General features: G+C 48.4%; 1 protein-coding gene and 1 pseudogene across 10 annotated transcripts in view; both read left to right on the top strand.

Moving 5' to 3' along the window:
* by (focal adhesion protein tensin) overlaps positions 1-18,898 on the top strand; it is a 392,943-nt gene that overhangs the window by 228,426 nt on the left and 145,619 nt on the right. The gene's annotated exons all lie outside the window — the stretch shown is intronic.
* Positions 11,671-11,852, top strand: LOC142573423 (U2 spliceosomal RNA; annotated as a pseudogene).

The following is an 18,898-nucleotide window of genomic DNA, read 5'->3' as shown; positions in this document are numbered from 1 at the left end:
GGACCTCCTGGCTAGAACAATTCTAGCGATGATGTTAAAGAAGCTCGACACTTCGTCTTTATGTTGCCTTCCTTCTCTCCAGATACTCAAGGAAGACGCTACGCGAAGAAGCTGAAAATTAAGAGGATGGTGCGGCCAATTAAGTCAACAAGCCGGGTTCTCCCTGGGGCCATGACGTTTCGCCTCCGGCGCTCAGACATTCAAGGCCGTTTTCATTTTGGTGTCGAGAGCTCTCCACCGCCAGGGTGCGGCGCGTTCTCGGTAGTATGGAGTGAGTGCGTTGCCCTCCGCAGTTTAGTAGCTCTTCTAATCTGTCTCAGAAGATTAAGCAACTCATTCTAGCGTCCACTGCGTTCAAGTGTGTACGTTCAATGGCACGCGCTTCTGCAGCTAAAGATTTTAGGATACCGGGTTTGTGGTTTCTGTGTCAAACAAACAACGAACGAACGAACAAACGAACGAACAAAAAACTCCATTACTTACTTCCGTCTTTTTTTTTAATTAAGAAACACCACAGAGGGACGTGTTAAGCTTTTTCGTGATAACACCGGCACTACTTTCTTATATAGCAGCGAAGCATGCTACAAACAATACTGAACTCGTGATACGGATTAATGATACTGTATATATGGTTAATAGGTAAATAACACGTGTCCTTTCTTTCTGATAAGCCGGCAGCTGGTTGATTTAACACAGTTGGTCTTTCATTACACGCAAATATATTCTTAAGTGGCTACAGCAACATTTAAGGCGTATTTCACGTGTAGAATGACGTGACAAGTTATGCGCACAAGACATAAGTGTGTCACGTATTTTACTCATACGTTTTAGCGCTTTGTAGGCATAAGTATTATAGTCATCGCCGTTGCTTTGCGTGGTATTATGCGGCCGACAGAGCAGCGTCGTGCCTGCATACTTAACGCGGATTCCAGTATACGGGAGTAGCATTCATGCTAACTACACGGCGCGGCAAAGTTAGGCCTCATCATTAGGCCGAGCCGCCGCCGACGGCACCGGGCTCCGGGGCGGTGACTTGTGGTTGTGGGCCTCGGTGAGGCTGAAGACAATGGAGTACTCCGTTAAGGGAGAGACTATAACGCCCGAAGAGTTCGAGGCGGGAGAATGGGCCTGTGTTTTGCGGGCTCAAGATCGATTCAAGAAATCTGTATACGGGAACCATCCCGAGAGTAGGCCTAGCGAGAAGCAGGCGGGCAGCGACGGGCGCCAGACGCACGGAGCAGAACAAGTCAAGCGCGGTAAAGCGCCGGTGTGGAAGAAACGGGGACCGTTTCTGAAGATGCCAGCCAAGGACTTCAAGGTTGTGTGCCGACCCAAGAATTGGGACTTGAGTATGGTGACGTCGAGGGAACTCGGATATGCCTTGAGAGCGGCAGCGGAGCTGACGAATGCGACTGCGGCGGAGGAAGACCTGGTGCGGGTCAACGAGGCAAACGACACGATGACGGTGAGCACGCCGTGTATGCGTCCCTGAGGGGCATATGCGAATGTAAAGACGCTCAAGCTGAGCGGTCATGACCTTGAGATTTCGGCGTACGTGGCGGCGCCGGAGAACTCTGTGCGCGGAGTCATTTACAACGCGTACAACGGATGCCCACTGACAGAAGTTCGGGCGGGATTCTTGAAGAGGAATGACGGCATAGAAATTTTGGATGCCAGACCTTCGGGAAAGTCGAAGGAGATTCAGATAACGTTCGGGGGGAAGCATGTTCCCCTGGCAAGTTATTTACTGGAACTGTTTGTACGCTGTGATTCCGTACAGAGAGTTAGTCGAGACCTGCTATAACTGCAGACGAGTGGGACATCGGGCGGACGTTTGTTATCGTCCGAAGACTAACCTGTGTCGCCGTTGCGGAAAGGACCATCCTGCGCCACCGGAAGGACCCGCACCCCGGACTGCATCGTGTGCCATGGGGCGCACAACACGGGGAGCCGGAACTGCAAGTTTCGTCTAGCCCGTAAGCAGCCGACGGGCCTGCAGCAGGGCAGTGAGGACAAGGGCCAAACTGACAAGGAGGAGCGGCGCTCGAGGCCCAGGAAGCGGTCATCCAGTGGTGCGAGAGACGATAACAAGAGCAGGGACCGATCCACTTCCTTCCCACCACTGCCCGGACCCGAGCGTGGCAAAGGAGAACAGGGTTCCAGTCATGGAAGAAGTCCCAGTGCCACGAGAAAAAAGGTGAGCTGGCCCTACGTCGCCTCCCAGAGTGAGACTGCTCGAGAGAAGGAGCTACAAAGGCAGGTGCAGCAGTAGGCTGAGACGATTAAAAAGATGGAAGTCAGGATGGCAGAGATGGAACGCGTGCTTAAAAGCGACAAAGGACAAAGGGTACAGACGCTGGTGGTCCAGGCCCCACTGAAAGCGGCACAGGCGACTGCTTCTCGCGAGAGCGAGAGCACAGCTATGGAGGTGGAGAATCGGGGGAAGCTTAAGAGGCCGCCATCGGCGGATGAGGGAGCTAATGCAAGAAGAGTGGCAGAAACTTCAACGGCGGACACGCCGCAGCCAGTCGTTAAAGTCACTAGTCTTAGGGGGGAAATGTCTGCCCTTGCAGACAGAATAGGAAAACTGGAGGAAAGACAGGATATTTTGGAAGCTCGGGTCCACAGGATCGAAGCCAGACTAGACAAGATTGAGGAGCGTCTTGACGCCTTCACCAATGACATGTGGGCTTTCCAAACACAGGTTATGGGCATGTTTCAACAGCTCAATGCTACGCTACAGGCTAGATTGCCTCCCGTAGTCGGCCAAGCGCCGATGTTGGTGAACCTAGGGCCTAATCATGACCCTCGCCAGCAAATTGAGGTTTGGCAGTGGAACTGCAGGGGCTTCCGTCGCAAGCGGGGGAACCTGCAATTGCACATACAAAATCTGGACAGTAAGCCTGACATTATAGCTTTGCAAGAGGCTAGTGGCTGGGTGAAATTACCGGTATTTAAGGCATTTACACTGCCAGAGATTGATCGGGGGGGTGTATCGAGCGTCTTCACGGCCGTGCTAGTCCATCGCAACACCACGGCGATTCAGCATACCATAAATAGCAGCAGAGAGGACGACGTCCTGCTAGAGGTTCTGCCCAAAAGAAAGGACGATAAGAGTCTTTTTGTTCTTAATGTATATTGTTCTCCGAAAGATAAAGGGGTGGGCTTGCCAGACCTCTTGATGAAGACGCAACGGCTAGCGGCTAGGGCTCAACTCACCGTGGTTGGAGATTTCAACGCGCCTCATCTGGAGTGGGGCTACATCCGAGCCACTCCAAAGGGAAATAGGCTTTGGCGGGTAGCTCAGGAGCTACAGTGGACAATCTTGAACAACCTTGAACCCGCTAGATCATACGAGGATTGGCAACAGCGTTAGCATAGACACCTCTCCGGACCTCACATTTGTTAAAGGTATTAGGGATGCAAAGTGGGTAAACACGGGACAGCCACTGGGCAGTGATCACTATACCCTTTCCACGGTATTTAGTGCTGCTAAGCACAAAGACAGGGTAAAAGGAACTAGAGTGACCGATTGGGACAGATTTCAGAAAGTCAGGAAAGACACAGTGAGCGGGGAAATCGAGGACTTGGGAGCCTGGGTTGAGGCGCTCAAGCAGGACCTGAAGGGTACCACAGAAGTGGTTCCGATGGTGGAGGAGGGTTTTACGGCGGACTCTAGACTGTTACACATGTGGGAAGCGCATGCGAGTCTCCTTCGGAGGTGGAAGAAACAAAAGCATAATGGAGTCCTCCGTAGGAAGGTGGCCAAGCTAGAACGAGAAATCGAAACCTACTCGTCGGACTTGCAGTGCAAACAATGGGGGCAGATTTGTGACAGGATGAATGGGCAATTCGGATGCAAGAAAACATGGCAGTTGTTGAGGCACCTTTTAGATCCGGCGGCAACCAAATCGGCGCAGAAAGGTCAAATGGCTAGGTTAGTTCATCAGTATCAAGGCACGAATGGGGAGTTCATTCAAGAACTCCGAAGTCGTTACATAAACGGCGAGGCGGGCGGTTGCTTGCCGGATTACTCGGGAGAGGAAAACCTCGAATTAGATGCGGACTTTACGGTGGCGGAGGTGGAGTTTGCAATGGGGCAGCTTCGTACTACGTCGGCAGCGGGTCCGGACGGGATTACTAATAAAATGCTGAGGAACCTGGATTTCAAGTCAGTGGGGGCGCTCACGGACTTGATGAACAAATATTGGGCGCCCGGGGAGATCCCGGCAGCGTGGAAGCATGCTAGGATTACATTTATTCCTAAACCAGGGAAGAAGATCTGTATTGAGAATCTTCGACCCATCTCTGTGACGTCCTGCTTGGCCAAATTGATGGAGCATGTGGTCCTCAACAGGCTTCAGGGTTATGTGGAGGACAAGGAGTTGATACCTAAAACGATGATTGGCTTCAGGGATAATTTACCAACGCAGGACGTCATGATACAGCTCAAAAAGGACGTGGTTGATCCTGGGTACGGCACGGGCACCAAGGCTATCTTGGGGCTCGACCTCACAAAGGCCTTTGACAATGTCACCCATGAGACAATATTAAGGAACCTATCGGTCATAAGACCGGGGTGTAGAACCTTCCGATACATCAGATCATTTCTGGAGGATAGGACTGCGGAGATTGTAGTCGCAGAATTTAAATCAGATCCTTTCCCATTGGGGGGCAGGGGGACACCACAAGGGTCGGTTTTATCGCCGTTCTTGTTTAATCTCGCCTTGATCAAGATACCGCCCAGGCTGGCAAGGATATCGGGACTTAAACATACATTTTATGCGGATGACATTACTCTATGGGTAACAGAGGGTAGCGACGCACAATTGGAGGAAACGTTACAACAGGCAGTGGATATTGTGGAGGAGCTAGCGGGGGAGGCAGGACTCTCGTGCTCTCAGCCCAAGTCCGAGCTTTTTGTGCTTAGGGATAAACCAAGAGGGATACATGCGAGGCACTATGTGCCGCCACCACCGCTGAAAATGAAAGTGGGGGGTGCACCGGTCGCTGAGGTCCAAACGATCATGATCCTGGGTCTGTATCTGCAGACTAACAGGAAGAATAGGGAGGCCTTGGAAAGGCTCAAAAATATGGTCAATGCTACCGTGAGACTTATCAGGAGAATCGCCAATCGTAAGCAAGGCGTCAAGGAAAAGGACTTGTGTGAGCTGGTACAGGCGTTTGTGCTAAGTAGAATAGTATATGCGACGCCTTATATGAAGATGGACGCGCGGAGAAAGGCAAGGTGGAGGCTATGATTAGACAGGCGTATAAGGCGGCCCTTGGGTTGCCTAACAGTACTTCTACCGAAAGGCTGCTGGGAACACTTTGGAAGAACTGCGGGAGGCACACTTGGCGATGCAACTCAGTGGACTTTCCAAAACGAGAGTAGGGAGGGATATATTGGAGAGGATCGGCATTGGAGTTGATCCTCCAGTCGGAGACATGAAAATTCAGGTGAAGCGAGAAATGCACAAGGGCTTGTACATAAAACCTTTGCCTAAAAATATGCATCCGATACATCACGAGAACCGTAGGAAGGCAAGAGCCAGAGCTTTACATGCTAAGTACGGGAAGTACAACGGGGCAGTCTACGTAGATGTCGCCGAGTATAAGAACAAGGACGCATTTGCAGTTGCGGTGGTGGACGGGCGGGGACGCTTAGTTACCTCTGGATCAGTCAAAACCCGCTCCTCAGAAACTGCAGAGGAGGAGGCGATAGCGCTAGGTATAGGTAATACTGAAGCTGACCTGATTTTCAGCGTCTCTAAAACAGCCATCCGAAATTTGGCGAGGGGCAGAGTCTCTGCCACAGCGGCAGGATTACTAAATCGGGCCACGGGGCGAGGGACTACGGAGGTGGAAATTGTCTGGGTACCGGCACACTCTGGGAACCCTGGGAACGAGGCGGCTCACATGAATGCTCGAGGTTTCGTCAGCCGAGCAGGTGAGCCGGACGTTCCGGGGAGGTCCACAAGAGATGGGCTGGTGTCCTTTCATGACATTACTAACCAATACAAACTTGAGCGGAGAATTTACCCTCCACCGGTCAAGCTATTTGTGAAGGCGCAGGAAAGCGTCTGGCGAAGATTGCAGACGAGATCTTTCTATAACCCATACGTGTTAAACAAAATCTACCCGGACCTTCAGCCGGAATGCAAATTGTGCCAGGAACTGGCCACCTATGACCACATATAATGGAGCTGTAGCATAGCGCCGCCACCGGCGGATATTATGCGTGATCCTTCTCTCGAGCAGTGGGAGGCCGTGTTGGCCAGCTCAGACCCGGTCGTCCAGACCAGGGCCGTGGAGTGGGCCACCCAGGTCGCCGTCAGCCACGAGCTGATGGCCATCTAGCACGGAATCGTCCGCACATGCGTTCTGACGAAAATAAAGTTTTTCCATCCATCCATCCATGCTAACTGCATAAGCAGCAACTCTGCGCGGGGTAGGTGTCATAAGTTCAGACATTTGTCATTTCAAAAGCTTTTGGCATCCTCTGGCATGTATCAAGATGCAACTAGAAAAACGTACGAAAGAAACCACCTTGAATACTAATCAATGGAGCGGAAATTATCGGAAGCCGATTCTTCTCCAGTGCTTTAATCATATGCATCTTTCGTATACATTCGTTTTTGTTGGCAGTCTGCCGCCGAATACGTAATCTTCGCGGATCTCCTTCTTTGTCCATTGCGTACGCGCGATGTATTTGCATTCAACAAGCTTCCTAGAAGGTGTCAGACGGCGCAGTTGTACTAATTGAGGTAGCTATTTGGAGTCTACGATGATAGACAATTCGAGAGACGAATGTAAGATAAGAGTCACGTAAACAGCGCTACCGTCTTCGCATCTGTAGGAGCTCTTCCATTTTCTACTTCATGCCAAGCAGTTGGAGGGACTTCATGTTAAGCCGATTCATTTCTGTTTGGTTAATTTCGTCTTTCTTATTGGCTCGGGCACCGCCGTTTTCACCGAGGTCGACCTCTCGGCGCGTCGGGTGATAAGAAAATTGCGTGAACTGTAATGGGCTGTTTCAAAATGAGATAACTGGGGCGCTATAACGTAAAAAATATTCCAACCTGTTTCTATTCAATTTCTGCAATCAGCCCTCCACAAGTGGTCAAAAATATTTCAAGCTACCCCCGCTTTACCTGTCTGTCACGCAACACCACGAAAACCGCAATACCTTCCCATCTGATATTATGTGTACACACTGACTATGCATCATTAGACCGAACAAAATAAAAGTAATTATGTCCGATTCCACGCCTTTTCTCCGTCAACCCACTATTTGGTCAAAAGCTTTCGGGACGCGCGCACTTCGCCTTTCTGTCGCGCAACGTCACAAAAGTGCGATAACTCACTGCGTCAAATCGATGTGTACGCATTAAGCATACACTAACATGCTGAAATAAAACTGTTTTTTTTTTTTCGCTATAGCCAGAGGCTAGCCCGTCTCGAGCGAAATAGATGTCTGCCCACCGACCGCTCTTGCTGGCACTGGTTACTCGGACCTGTTGGGGAGAACGAACTTGTTTGCGTATAATAGAAATTTTACCTGGCATTATAACGTTTTCGAGGCCTTTCGACACTTATACGACGTCGCTCTGCCAACACTTCTTCGCTGGAGACCCGTTTTAGTGGCATTTTTAACCTTCCGTTTCACACCGCAGCGATCTTCGGCCAGCCACCGCAGGCCAAGCAAGCGGAAGCGGGCACGCCGGCTCCACCTTCTTCATCCGGTTATCTGCTTTCATTGAGCTAGCTCGGCCCTAACGAAATCTACTCCTGCAGGCCTCTTGTGAGCCAATTACATAAGTAAAACCTGTCAAGGTAGGCAATGTTATTCGTTTTGAAAGCAAACAAAAGTGACCTCATATATACGAGCAGAGCGTGTGATTGGGCGGTACAAACAACGCCGCGGGTCACCGCCCAGTGCTTGCGTCGGCGGTTGCGTAAATTTGATGTCAGGAGATTTGAATAGAAAGAATAGGGCTTTACGACCACAAAGGGGGCGCACGCACCTTGTAGCTGTAGAAGGTGTGTGTGCAAAATTTATCCGTATTGAAACTGCATAAGTGAAGGCAAATTTGGTTCAGTTGTCATAAGGAAAGCTTTGAGTGAGAATATTGTCTTTTCCCAAATTGAGCGAGTCTTCTCCCCATCCCTCCATAGGCATTCAGGCCATCCCTGTAATTAAAGGGTTTTAATTCGCTACCACCTCTTTAATTGCAGATATATAAACTAAGAAACGCCTTGGTCTTGCGGTGATTCGTAGGCTTTTAGACGGCTCACACTGCAATGTAGTTACATTAGAACAATCCCTCAACGTACTATGCAAATATGCGCTTGACGTAGTGCATTACTGAATCGCCCAGTCTAGAATGTGCGGCTCATTGAACTGCCAGAAAACGATTGTATATTTTGCTTCCGGCCCTGAACTATCCTGCCGATGAAGGAAACCGCGTCGCGCACTGTCGTTTCTCTCACTTGGCGTGCGGACACGCAATGCCTTTCTTTACCGCTACAGCACCGGCACGCAATGTTTTCCTGCAGACGCATCTGCTGGCACGTATACTTGCGACCCGCAGCTTCGCGCAGCTTCGTGACTCAGCGGGCGCAAGTGCATTAACGTATTCTTCTATACTTGCAAGAACAGAACGAGATTGAAAGGAGGCGTGCTTACCTTATAAGGGCCCTGCCGAGATTCTTTTTCGTCATTATCTAGTGTGCCGTTGAATATAACAGCCCCCCTTTGAAGTCTTTTTATTCATTTCAGCGGACGTCAAAAACAGTGTGATAATCGAAAGTAAGAAGATTATTACGTAGCATTTATGAAATCATTTGAAATTATAAGTTCTGTACGTGTGTCGTAGTAGCAGAATGGAAAATCAGCCCTAGTGTTATGTTCACTTACTGCGACTTTAAGATGCCCATCACAAAACGTATGCGTCGACTTATCTCGGCGTTCAAGGTCCCTTCAAAAAATGTTGGCAGGAAGAATACAAGGAATACCAATGTATATGCCATACATTTCTGGGGAAACATGTCTGGAAACTGGTGCCCGTAGCAACCTTCATGGTTAATGGAGGCTACTTGAATGCCGGCTGAGTTAGATTCCCGTGTTGCGAAAATGTAGCATGCAATAAATAATTGCGATGGCAATTGACCCGCGTTAGTAGCCAAGGAACGACTAGAACTTACCGACCAATTCCTAAACTTCACTACGGCGAATGATGCTTTGGATATGAAAAAGACCGCTTCATTATATTAGTGCACTGTCTTCAAAAATCAGCATGTCTTGTTTCTCTACTTCTTCTTTTCTTTTTCCAGTTTATATATATATATATATATATATATATATATATATATATATATAGAATTTGCTGAGTCATTTCCACAGTGCTTCAGGTAAACTCTAGGCTGCGGTGCAGTCTGGAACAAATACACTGCAAACAGGATGCGAATTCATTCCGCTGTGGCCATTATATCTGCACTAAAGGACTACGGCTCTGAAGATGGTTATGTGGTTCTATCGCACGCGCGGTCAACCTGTAAACCGTCCGTTCTGGAACGTTCTTGATTGATCATGCACTTTGGGCTTTCAGAATGACCGGTGAACGTCCTCTTTGCTCCCGTTTCCCACGACTTCAGACGCCATTGCGCGCTGTACAAGCGCCGCAATGTATAGATGTTTAGAGCATAAAATCGTTTATTTATTTATTCATGTATTTATCTGCGTCTGCGCGTGCGCTCATATTAGGCAAGCGAGTGTGTCATGTAGCGCTGCCATGTACACAAAGCCGAAGGAAGGGGGGCGGGGAGGTAGACGGAGGAACTGTAGTATAACTTCTCTGTACGCTCTCAAGAACTTTGGAATCATGTACAGTAACTGTAACCTGCATCGCCCTTCTGTATCAGTCCTGCAACCGGTACGCGCATTCGAACAGCCCGCCTGCCGTAGCCTTCAAGATCGCTCCGGCGCGCCAACGTAATCTCGGAGGCCTCGCCCTTCCACGTGATGTTCTAGCAAACGCGGACAGATGGCGCCGCGTCCTTGCAGAGCGGCGGCTCGTAGGTGCCGAGTTGCGGCAGGATGAGGAGGTTATTTTATGAGGGTATCGCGCTTTCTTTTCCTGCCTCCTCTCTCGCCTTTCCCGTTGCAGCCTCAGCAAGTCCATTGGGGGTGCGCCAGCGGGCGCCTCTGCAAGACAGAACTAGACGGGAGGAGCGGTTCTCTTATGGCGTTCCTTCTTGAAAGTGGTTTTGCGATCCGTGTTCCGGAAGCGGCTGGTTGGTTTTTGGAAGCGCCTGTTCATAAGTGAATAGATGTGTGTCTTTGTGCGTCTTTGGACTTTAATGTCATACTTGTTTCACGATCAGTAAAATACATTTTCGTTATATTTATCTGTAGTAAGGGAGCACAAATCTTCCATCGAACTAGTGTGGTAATACTGAGACATGAACATCGTCGCGGTGTAACAATCATGGGGTAACAGTGATGGAAGGATGAAAATAGACTTTCTTTTTCTTGTTGTTTCTGGCCTCTGGAAGGGGGAGGAGGAGGAAAAAACTTTATTTAAGGCCAACACTAAGGGCCAGTAAAGTATAGTGCTTGCCCCGCTAAGGCCCGTCGTTCATCCGCCGAGTCCGAGTGAAGCCAAGCACTCCAGGAAGGAGGGGAAGGGTAGGGAAAATAAAGAGAGGTAATGGCAGTGTTACATGAGTACAGAATGTGTTCTGCACCTGCCCTTATCTACGGACAGTTGGGGCAGTGAGCTGTGCTACGCCAACCGAACTTGTAGGGCATTAGTGGCATGAGAAGAGTGTTCGTTTGAACTTTACGAAGGATATATGCTTGTTCGGTGTTGAGTGAAGGATGAGATTGGGGCAAAATAGTGCGGTTTGCCTTGATGTTCTTTTAGTGCTCAGCTATTTGCGCTTTCTGCGTGGCAGCGTCTTCCACTGTCGTTGGATTTGGTCAGGAAATCGAGGGCGCCCGGAGGTCCCAGCATGACCAGGCACCCAACGCAGGGTGGAAGCGTGATGAAGGAGGCGTGAGAAAGGATAGGCGGACACTTTGCGCGCGAAAATGGAGCAAGAACATATATTGTACACGGCTCGTACGAAACACGCGTTTCGGACATGAAAATAATGCAAAAAATTCAGGCGAAGCGCGACTAGTCGCACCTCCACGATGCTGAGCCTCGGAAGATGATCAGGCACCGGGGGTTGTACATACCGATGTATTGTTGCTAAACGCGGCACGACACCTTTTACTAACGAATCTCGCCACGTACAACAGGCACGCACCTAACTGCACTCCGAGGGCACACACTGCTTTACCGTAGCCAAGGCGATCATGTGTTGGTCGACGTCCCGCAGTGCAGTAATGGTTGTGAGGTCACTCGAAAACCACAAGCGGCCACACGCAACACAGGCCACACAAAATTGTTTCCCCACAACATCCCTCTGAAACCTGGCCGTTGCTCCGGTAAAACGTTCCTAGTTTGCGGGATCGGGGCCACATGGACGGTTCACATTTATTTCCGCCTCGCGTACCTGGCTGGCAGCATGGACGGGACCGCAACCACGGACGAGCGGAAGGAAAGGAGATACGCAAGCGCTTGGAACGCCGACAAAGAGAGGGGCGGTGCTGACGTAGACATGGCCGACGCAGGTCAAAGTGTAGTGTCTGTTCTTATCAGCTTAGTATCTGACGCGGGTTATATTTGGACCTAAGATATTAAACTTAGTCTTGCAAGTTGGCGGAGTGCTTAAAGCCTGCTTCACCGCCACCACGGGCCGGCCCGGTATATAGCACTATCTTCGGAATCGATCCACGTATGGGGAGAAATTATCGATCTACGCAGATCGATAGGCACACGCAATTGTTTCCGGAACCTAGCCATATACAGCTTCGCTGTAATATATATATATATATATATATATATATATATATATATATATATATATATATATATATATATATATATATATATATATATATCTGTGCTGTATCTCATGTGTTACTGTTCAGCTACAACAGAGTCTGCACCAAGCACATGTTGGTCCTCGAGGCTCATCTCAAGAGCCCCCTTCTACGCCAACAGGAAGGAGCTGGAGCCGAATTCGCAAGGCTCGATAGGTGCACGCTATTCCAGAAGCTAGCTATATACAGCTTCGCTGTAAAAGAAAGCAGGCGATTGTATATATACTAGATGCACGTATATGGAGACGCATATGTTGAAAGCGAGTGTACAAACAGAGAAAATGTATATGAAATAAACTCGAATAAATTTTCACGTTTTTTTAGGGGCAGTAATAAATGAGACTTGCTTAATATTTCATATCTTATTAAATATTTGCAATTTGTATAAGTAAAGTAAGGAAAATACTGGTCCGCCAGTCCACGGGCTTTCCAACTTTTGCGTCAGAGGCGTGTATGTCTATTAAATGTGCAGAGCTCGGATATGTTAAGGGGAATTCGCGAGCACGTGGATGTCGTTATCTGCAGTGCCGTCTCGTGATAACCACTGTGATGACCACCGTCTCGTGATAACTTGCGCATGCGCGTACCCTTGCATCGGAGGTATATATAGTTGGTTACTTCCTCCTATATCTGGGATACGGTGGTGCAGGTATCGACTGCCGGCGGCGTGAAATGCCTATGCGCCAATTTATCGTAAACACGGTCTACGAATTGTCTGTTCTTCAGCGTTCTTGTTTGATAGAGCTCAAGCATTCGCGTCAATAATCATGGGGCTACTGGCCCTAAAACAGAACACTCTTCCACAAAAAATCTCCCGAAGCTAATCTCCTCGGGCGTGCTGATTTACAATGAATTAATTTGCACCGTGTGGACGGTAACAAACAAAAATATCTTTGGAGCTCCCGTGGGTTGCGACTAGTTCTCCTTGCTCTCACTCACTCATTTCACTCACTATATTAGCATCAACGCTCACGCCGGCCATTTCTGCAGAAAGATGACGGCATATTAGAGGGCAAGATAACTTTATTTATACACGCTGAACTTCGTTTCCAGTATTTTTTTTTTAACGTGAAGTCTAAAACGATTCACGTTCCAACTTTGATATCACGAAGAAGTAGCGCCCATTCTTCCAAAGCGCCCATTCCTCGCTCATAATTATGCGTAATCAAGAATTTCAGTTGTGGCCAATCTCTATGGTTTTGCTCGCGTCTGCGTCGTCTGCCTTCAATGTCGGATTGCTTATCTGAAACGTTGCCGTTCTAGCGCACAGGAAGTTAGCCGCGTTAAACGTATCGCTGTCTGCATTCTTTCGCATCCGTTATTTAACCGCTTAACCACAGCGCGAGGTACGCAGCAGCAAAGCGGCGGCATCTAGCTTACGCAGGGTTCGTCAGCGGTAGACATAACATGCCTTGCACAGGGCGGGCCAGGCCCGTCAGCGGAAAGCCCACAATATCTTCATCTCCCTCTTATTTTTATTTCCGCGTACGCTGTCTGGCTCGTCTCGTCGGTTTCAGTGTAGAGGCGCGCGCTCGACCTTCGGTTAGCCCATTTATGGAATCGGGCTTATGGCAGCGCAGACGAGACGGTCCGTCTGAATCAACAGAAGGCGCATATAGTATAACACGTTGCGTGACTTTCGTAACTGCAACCGTCGGCGCTAACGTCGCCCTTAATTAGCGAGAGTTAATCTTCCTGCGAATCGCTCACCGTGGCATTCAAATCTTGGTTGCTCTCGGCCGGGATACAATGAATTGAATTGAATTCTGGGGTTTTACGTGCCGCAACCGCGCTTTTATTATGAGGCGTGCCGTAATAGAGAACTCCGGGTTATTTTTGACTACCCGGGGATTTTTTAAAGGGACACTAAAGCGAAACAATGAATCAGTTTACACTACTGAATCATTGTTTGAGAACCCTGCAGACAGCCATTTCAAAAAAATAGTTTGATTATTGGATGATAAAATGAAGGTCCAAGTATCAGTATTTGAATTTCGCGCCGAAACCCCAGCGCCAGTACGTCAGCGTGACGTCAGGGATTCCAAAGTATGTTTTCGCATTTGGGCCGCGTTGGCTGAATAAAGGTTCCCGAAACTTGCCATGTTTAATATTTGCTTCCTTTAGAACACAATGTAGTCAATCTGTACTGCTATATACAATTAGTAGGCCCTAGAAGATGCCATCAAAATCCAAGACGTCACAGCTCCCAGGTGTGGGAACTTAAGTAGGCGTCGCCACCCGTATTTCGTTCTTGCGCTTTTTATGGCTTAACAAACGTCTTATCCTTGTAAGAGTAGTGTTTTTGGTGTTGTAGAACGGTGATTTACTGATGCAGAAGAAATCATTTTCCACTTTAGTGTCCCTTTAACGTGCCTCCAATGCGCGGGACACGGGCGGCGAAGCAACGAGATATACTTTGTGTTGCTCTATTTTTCTCGTTCTCCCACTCTCTGCTTGTGTCTTTTTGACATTCCGCTTTGTCGTGATGCTTGTGAGGTGTAGTAGAACCACGTTGTTGAGAAAGTCTGGTTAAAAGATGCGAGAGTAAGAGAGAAAGAAATGGAATGTTCCATATGCAGATGGAACCCGCTCCTAATACAAGGAGAAAAAAGCGGAGGAGGGTGAGGGGGAGCACGGTTTAAGGTACGTTGCGCTAAAATACGGGGCAAAACAGAACTGACGCCAGGTGAAATTTTTCAATAGCCGGCCATTTAAGTGGCCACATTTCTTAGCCGACGAAGAAAGAATTAAGCGCTGGTGCCTCTTAACCTTGTGACGTCCCGTGTTGGAGCGAGCCCTGCAGATTTTGCACCATGCTTCCACACCAAGTGGATACCGTGCAGACGACGATTTAAGCGGGACACCATTCTGTTGTCCGCAAGTGGATCCATCCTTGCGAGGCTTGTCGGCAATTGCTCGGCCCGAGTGCCATCGCTGAGATTAAGAAAACTAATGGAACTTCGTCCTGTGCCCAATGAGGCAGCACAAGGACGAGTCACCCAACGCAACGCTGTTCTAAATATACGGCAAGTCAGGTGACAGTGATAGAAGAAATGAAGCATGTGGAGGAATAGACGGTGCGATGTCGACGCAGCACACACCGCGTCCACTATTCGCAGTCTACGGACCTATATTGTGAAAAGGTCAACTCGAGTGGTCCTCTTATGGGAAGTATTTCGTGGCGCGAAGAATCTCCTCGCAATACACGTGCGTATAGCAGCCACCCTTTTATTCTAATAACGTTTCTATTGGAATATTTGTGATGAATTTGACATTACTATATTGTGGGATAGCGCGCTTTATTATATAGGAAGCGAGGTCATCAGAGACGCTCTCTCTTCATGATGTACTGTTCACCTTACGTGAATGGCGACGCTAAAACAGGTCTTCATTAATAATAATATTTGATTTTTCACGCGTTCCTGGTGATATTTTTATAAGGTTCTCCCATCAGACGTCGCAGTGTCACACAGTCTATATTCGCGAAAGCAAATTCCAGCGTAAAATATCACGCACGCCACTATATAGAAGCGAGCCAAGGGCATAGATGCGTTCGCACATGCCTAATTGCGTCCTTGCACAGGCTCAAGTGGATACGTCTGCTCCGTGTATAATGGCATCCGCCATCAAACAGGCCTGCGAGGAAGTCCTCTTCAAACCACGTCTGTGACGGCGCTTGCGTCGTTTCGTCGGTGCCGCTTTCAAATCCCATGCACGCATCCTGTAGCGCGCATCATTCGAAGAATACGCGATCGGGCGCACCTGTCTCACGGTTTCATTCGTTTTCTTTTTTTCTTTTTTGCTCATTTTTCTTTTGCTTTCCGTGCAAATGAGCGTGCAACGACAAGACAGCACGCCGTTTGAGTTCGAATGCCGCTTCCTCTGACGCTGGTGAAAATCTTTCGAAACGGTTGTCAACAGCTATTACTGCTGGGTGGTCTGGGCGGTAAACGAAGCTGAGTCGAGAGGTCGGCATTTTCGAGAATTGACTTGGACGTCTTCTTTCTTTTTGTTTTATTGCATATTTCGCTTACATTAAAATTCGCCCTAGAAGGCACGATAAGAGACGAGAACAAGCCATTGATTGCGAGATAGAGTAGGCTAAACCCGCCTGCCGCAACATCATCACCACCACCACAACCAAGAGAGAGAGAGAGAGAGAGAATTGGAATCTCGAAGCTGATATCGTTGGGAAAGTATTCGGTGTCGGCAGTCGTTTGATGATTTTGCTTCTTCCTGCACTTAGGCATATTTGCCGTGAAAACCATCTTGCTCGTCGCTCCTTACAGTCTCGTCCTCTTCCCTTGCGAACTTGTCGGACGAGCGCAACAGATGCGGTGCGGTCAAAAGTCCTTTCCATTTTCCTTTCAATCAATTCTAGCTCTCGTGATGCGCTTTTAAATGAAAGCTGTGACAAGCGTGTACTAATCATTTAGCTGCATGGGCTGACCTTGCTGCATTGCGTGCCAACGATTCGGTCACATATGCTTCTTTCTTTTATTTCTTTCGTTTTTTCCCTATCTTATTGCCTTGTTCCGGGGGGGGGGGGGGAGCGTTCCGCAGTACGTTGCACTGGGCATGTCCCTGCCTCGTAGTACGATTCTAAAGCCTTCCGCTTGGAACTTCCTCGCACAATTCGAAGGTTAAGGTTGCCGTCGAGGGCACTTAGAGGCAGCCCACACAGAAGTAGAAGTGTTGCATTCCGCCTGCAAAGCTGCGGGACGGCGTAGCGAGGGCTTGCCTCCACTTCCTTTTTCATTGCCCTTTTTTTTTTTTTTATGAACAGAACTAAAAGAAGAATTCAAGCTTACCGCTGCTTTGTTCTGACTTAAATTTTGCCACATTAGTCCACTTCTTGTTCGGCGTCGTTCGATATTGGCATCGTTACTTGTGCAGTTTGTACGGAAAAAAGAAAGAAGGAAAACCATTGTCGTATGCGCACCTTGCTAGCGTACAAGCGACAAGCTGGCGCTATAGCTCGCGCCAACCGAAGGTCTGGACGAGCCTGGCAAACAATAATTCCCGCCGTGGTAGCCCTGTGGCTAAGGCGTCGCGCTGCTAAGCTCGAGGTTGCGGGTTCAATCCCAGCCACAGCGGCCGTGTCACGATGGGGGCGCAGTGCAAGAACGCACGTGTACTTGGATTTAGGTTACGTTAGAGAACGCCAAGTGAAAATTAATTATAGAGCCCCCCACTCGCCATGCTTCGTAATCAGATCGTGGCTTTGGCACGTAATACGCCAGAAATTAATTAACTTTGACAACTCCAAGCATTTTATGGAATGTAGCGAACAAAATAATACTAAATATGTTTACAAAACTCTAGTGACAGCATGTAAAGCATTGGCAAGTGCTCTAGAACATTTTTTTAAATGTTAGAATAAAACCGCACGTCATTATATGTTACCTCTAGAAGGCACGCGGCGCTGCGTAAACTATATACGTAGTACACGGGATCCAATAAATCCTGTCCGCGCTGCGCTTTGTTGCATGCCTGGTGCTCAACGATTTCGGTAACGCTGAAGTTGCGGTGCAAACAAAAGTGCAAACAAGTGGAGATTCATTCACCAACCACTATACAGTACAATGCAGTGAGGGTGTGCCGGCGGTCGGTAATTCACATCGTTAATGACGGTATACAGTGCAACGTGCCACATTGACGCATTGTACAAGTTGTATGAAAACATTAAAAATAAAGTGACCCAGCCACTATTCTCCTGCGTGGCTCTATCAGCGGCGACAACAGTCGTCCGCATGTTGCGGCCGTCCTGCAGCAGGCAGTATAACTCAGATAGGCTGGCACTTCCATTCTTACAATCTCGAAACGCCTGCTGATACTTTGATTTACGTGGCCACCAAATGTGGTGACTATCGCTGGGAAAACAACGATGTCGCCATAGCTAGTATTGACGACAGACCAATGTCAGAACAAATAATTGTAGAATGCCGACCGCGCGAGCGCCGTCGCGGCAGAGGACTTTACGAATGCACTGCGGTCGTTCTTATGAAGAACAGACCTGCACGAGCCACGCTAGCGCTAACAAGTGTGAACTGCTATCCTGTGCTGTGAACAGCAGTGATTCTGTGTGTGTGCTTTGTTTCTCTCTCTCTCTCTCTCTCTCTCTCTCTCTCTCTCTCTCTCTCTCTCTATATATATATATATATATATATATATATATATATATATATATATATATATATATATATATATATATATATATATATATATATATATATATATATATATATATATATATCCTCCTTATTTTTGTTTCTGTCTATCTCACTGTTTGCTCGCACCTTAGTGTACATTCGCGCCGTCTCGTTTGGGGGAGTTTGTTAGTTGCACCGAATGCATAGCGCCAGAATTGCTTCTGGTAATTTCTGAAAAAAAAAAAAAATCTCTTTTGTCGTGCTTGGCTGGCAGTCCAGCTGCGCAGCTTTGATCGCAAGCACCGTATCTCGGACCCACTGGTTTCCTTGAACTACGGTGCAACAAAGTGTTAGCCAAGTGTTTCAGGCCCGAAGCGTCGCCGAGGGGGCGCTGTGTTCCCAAAGGGCTCTGTGAACTCCGTGGGGCCACCAAGGAGTGGAAGGTGGAGCCAGCTGCGTAGCTACTACGCGCACGCTCTTTCCACCATGTCTCCGGCTGGAGCTTATGTCCGTAACTCATGTCTTGGCGCCCAGCGTAGACATAAATTGCGGGATATCTTCTCCCTCTGTCGTATGACGTCGTAGATTCTGAAGGCACCGGAGGGCCGCACTTCTTGGTAGACGTGCAGAGCACCTATATTGCTCGCCGTGCGCATATTTGATTGATTTAGATTCTGCTGTCTCTAATAATTCTGAAAAAAAAAAGAAGAGAATAATTCTGGGGTTTTTATTTGCCAGAAACCACGATAGG

This window comes from Dermacentor variabilis, chromosome 2 (assembly GCF_050947875.1).
Source record: "Dermacentor variabilis isolate Ectoservices chromosome 2, ASM5094787v1, whole genome shotgun sequence".
NCBI lineage: Eukaryota > Metazoa > Arthropoda > Arachnida > Ixodida > Ixodidae > Dermacentor > Dermacentor variabilis.
This window is presented reverse-complemented; position numbering and strand designations above follow the sequence as displayed.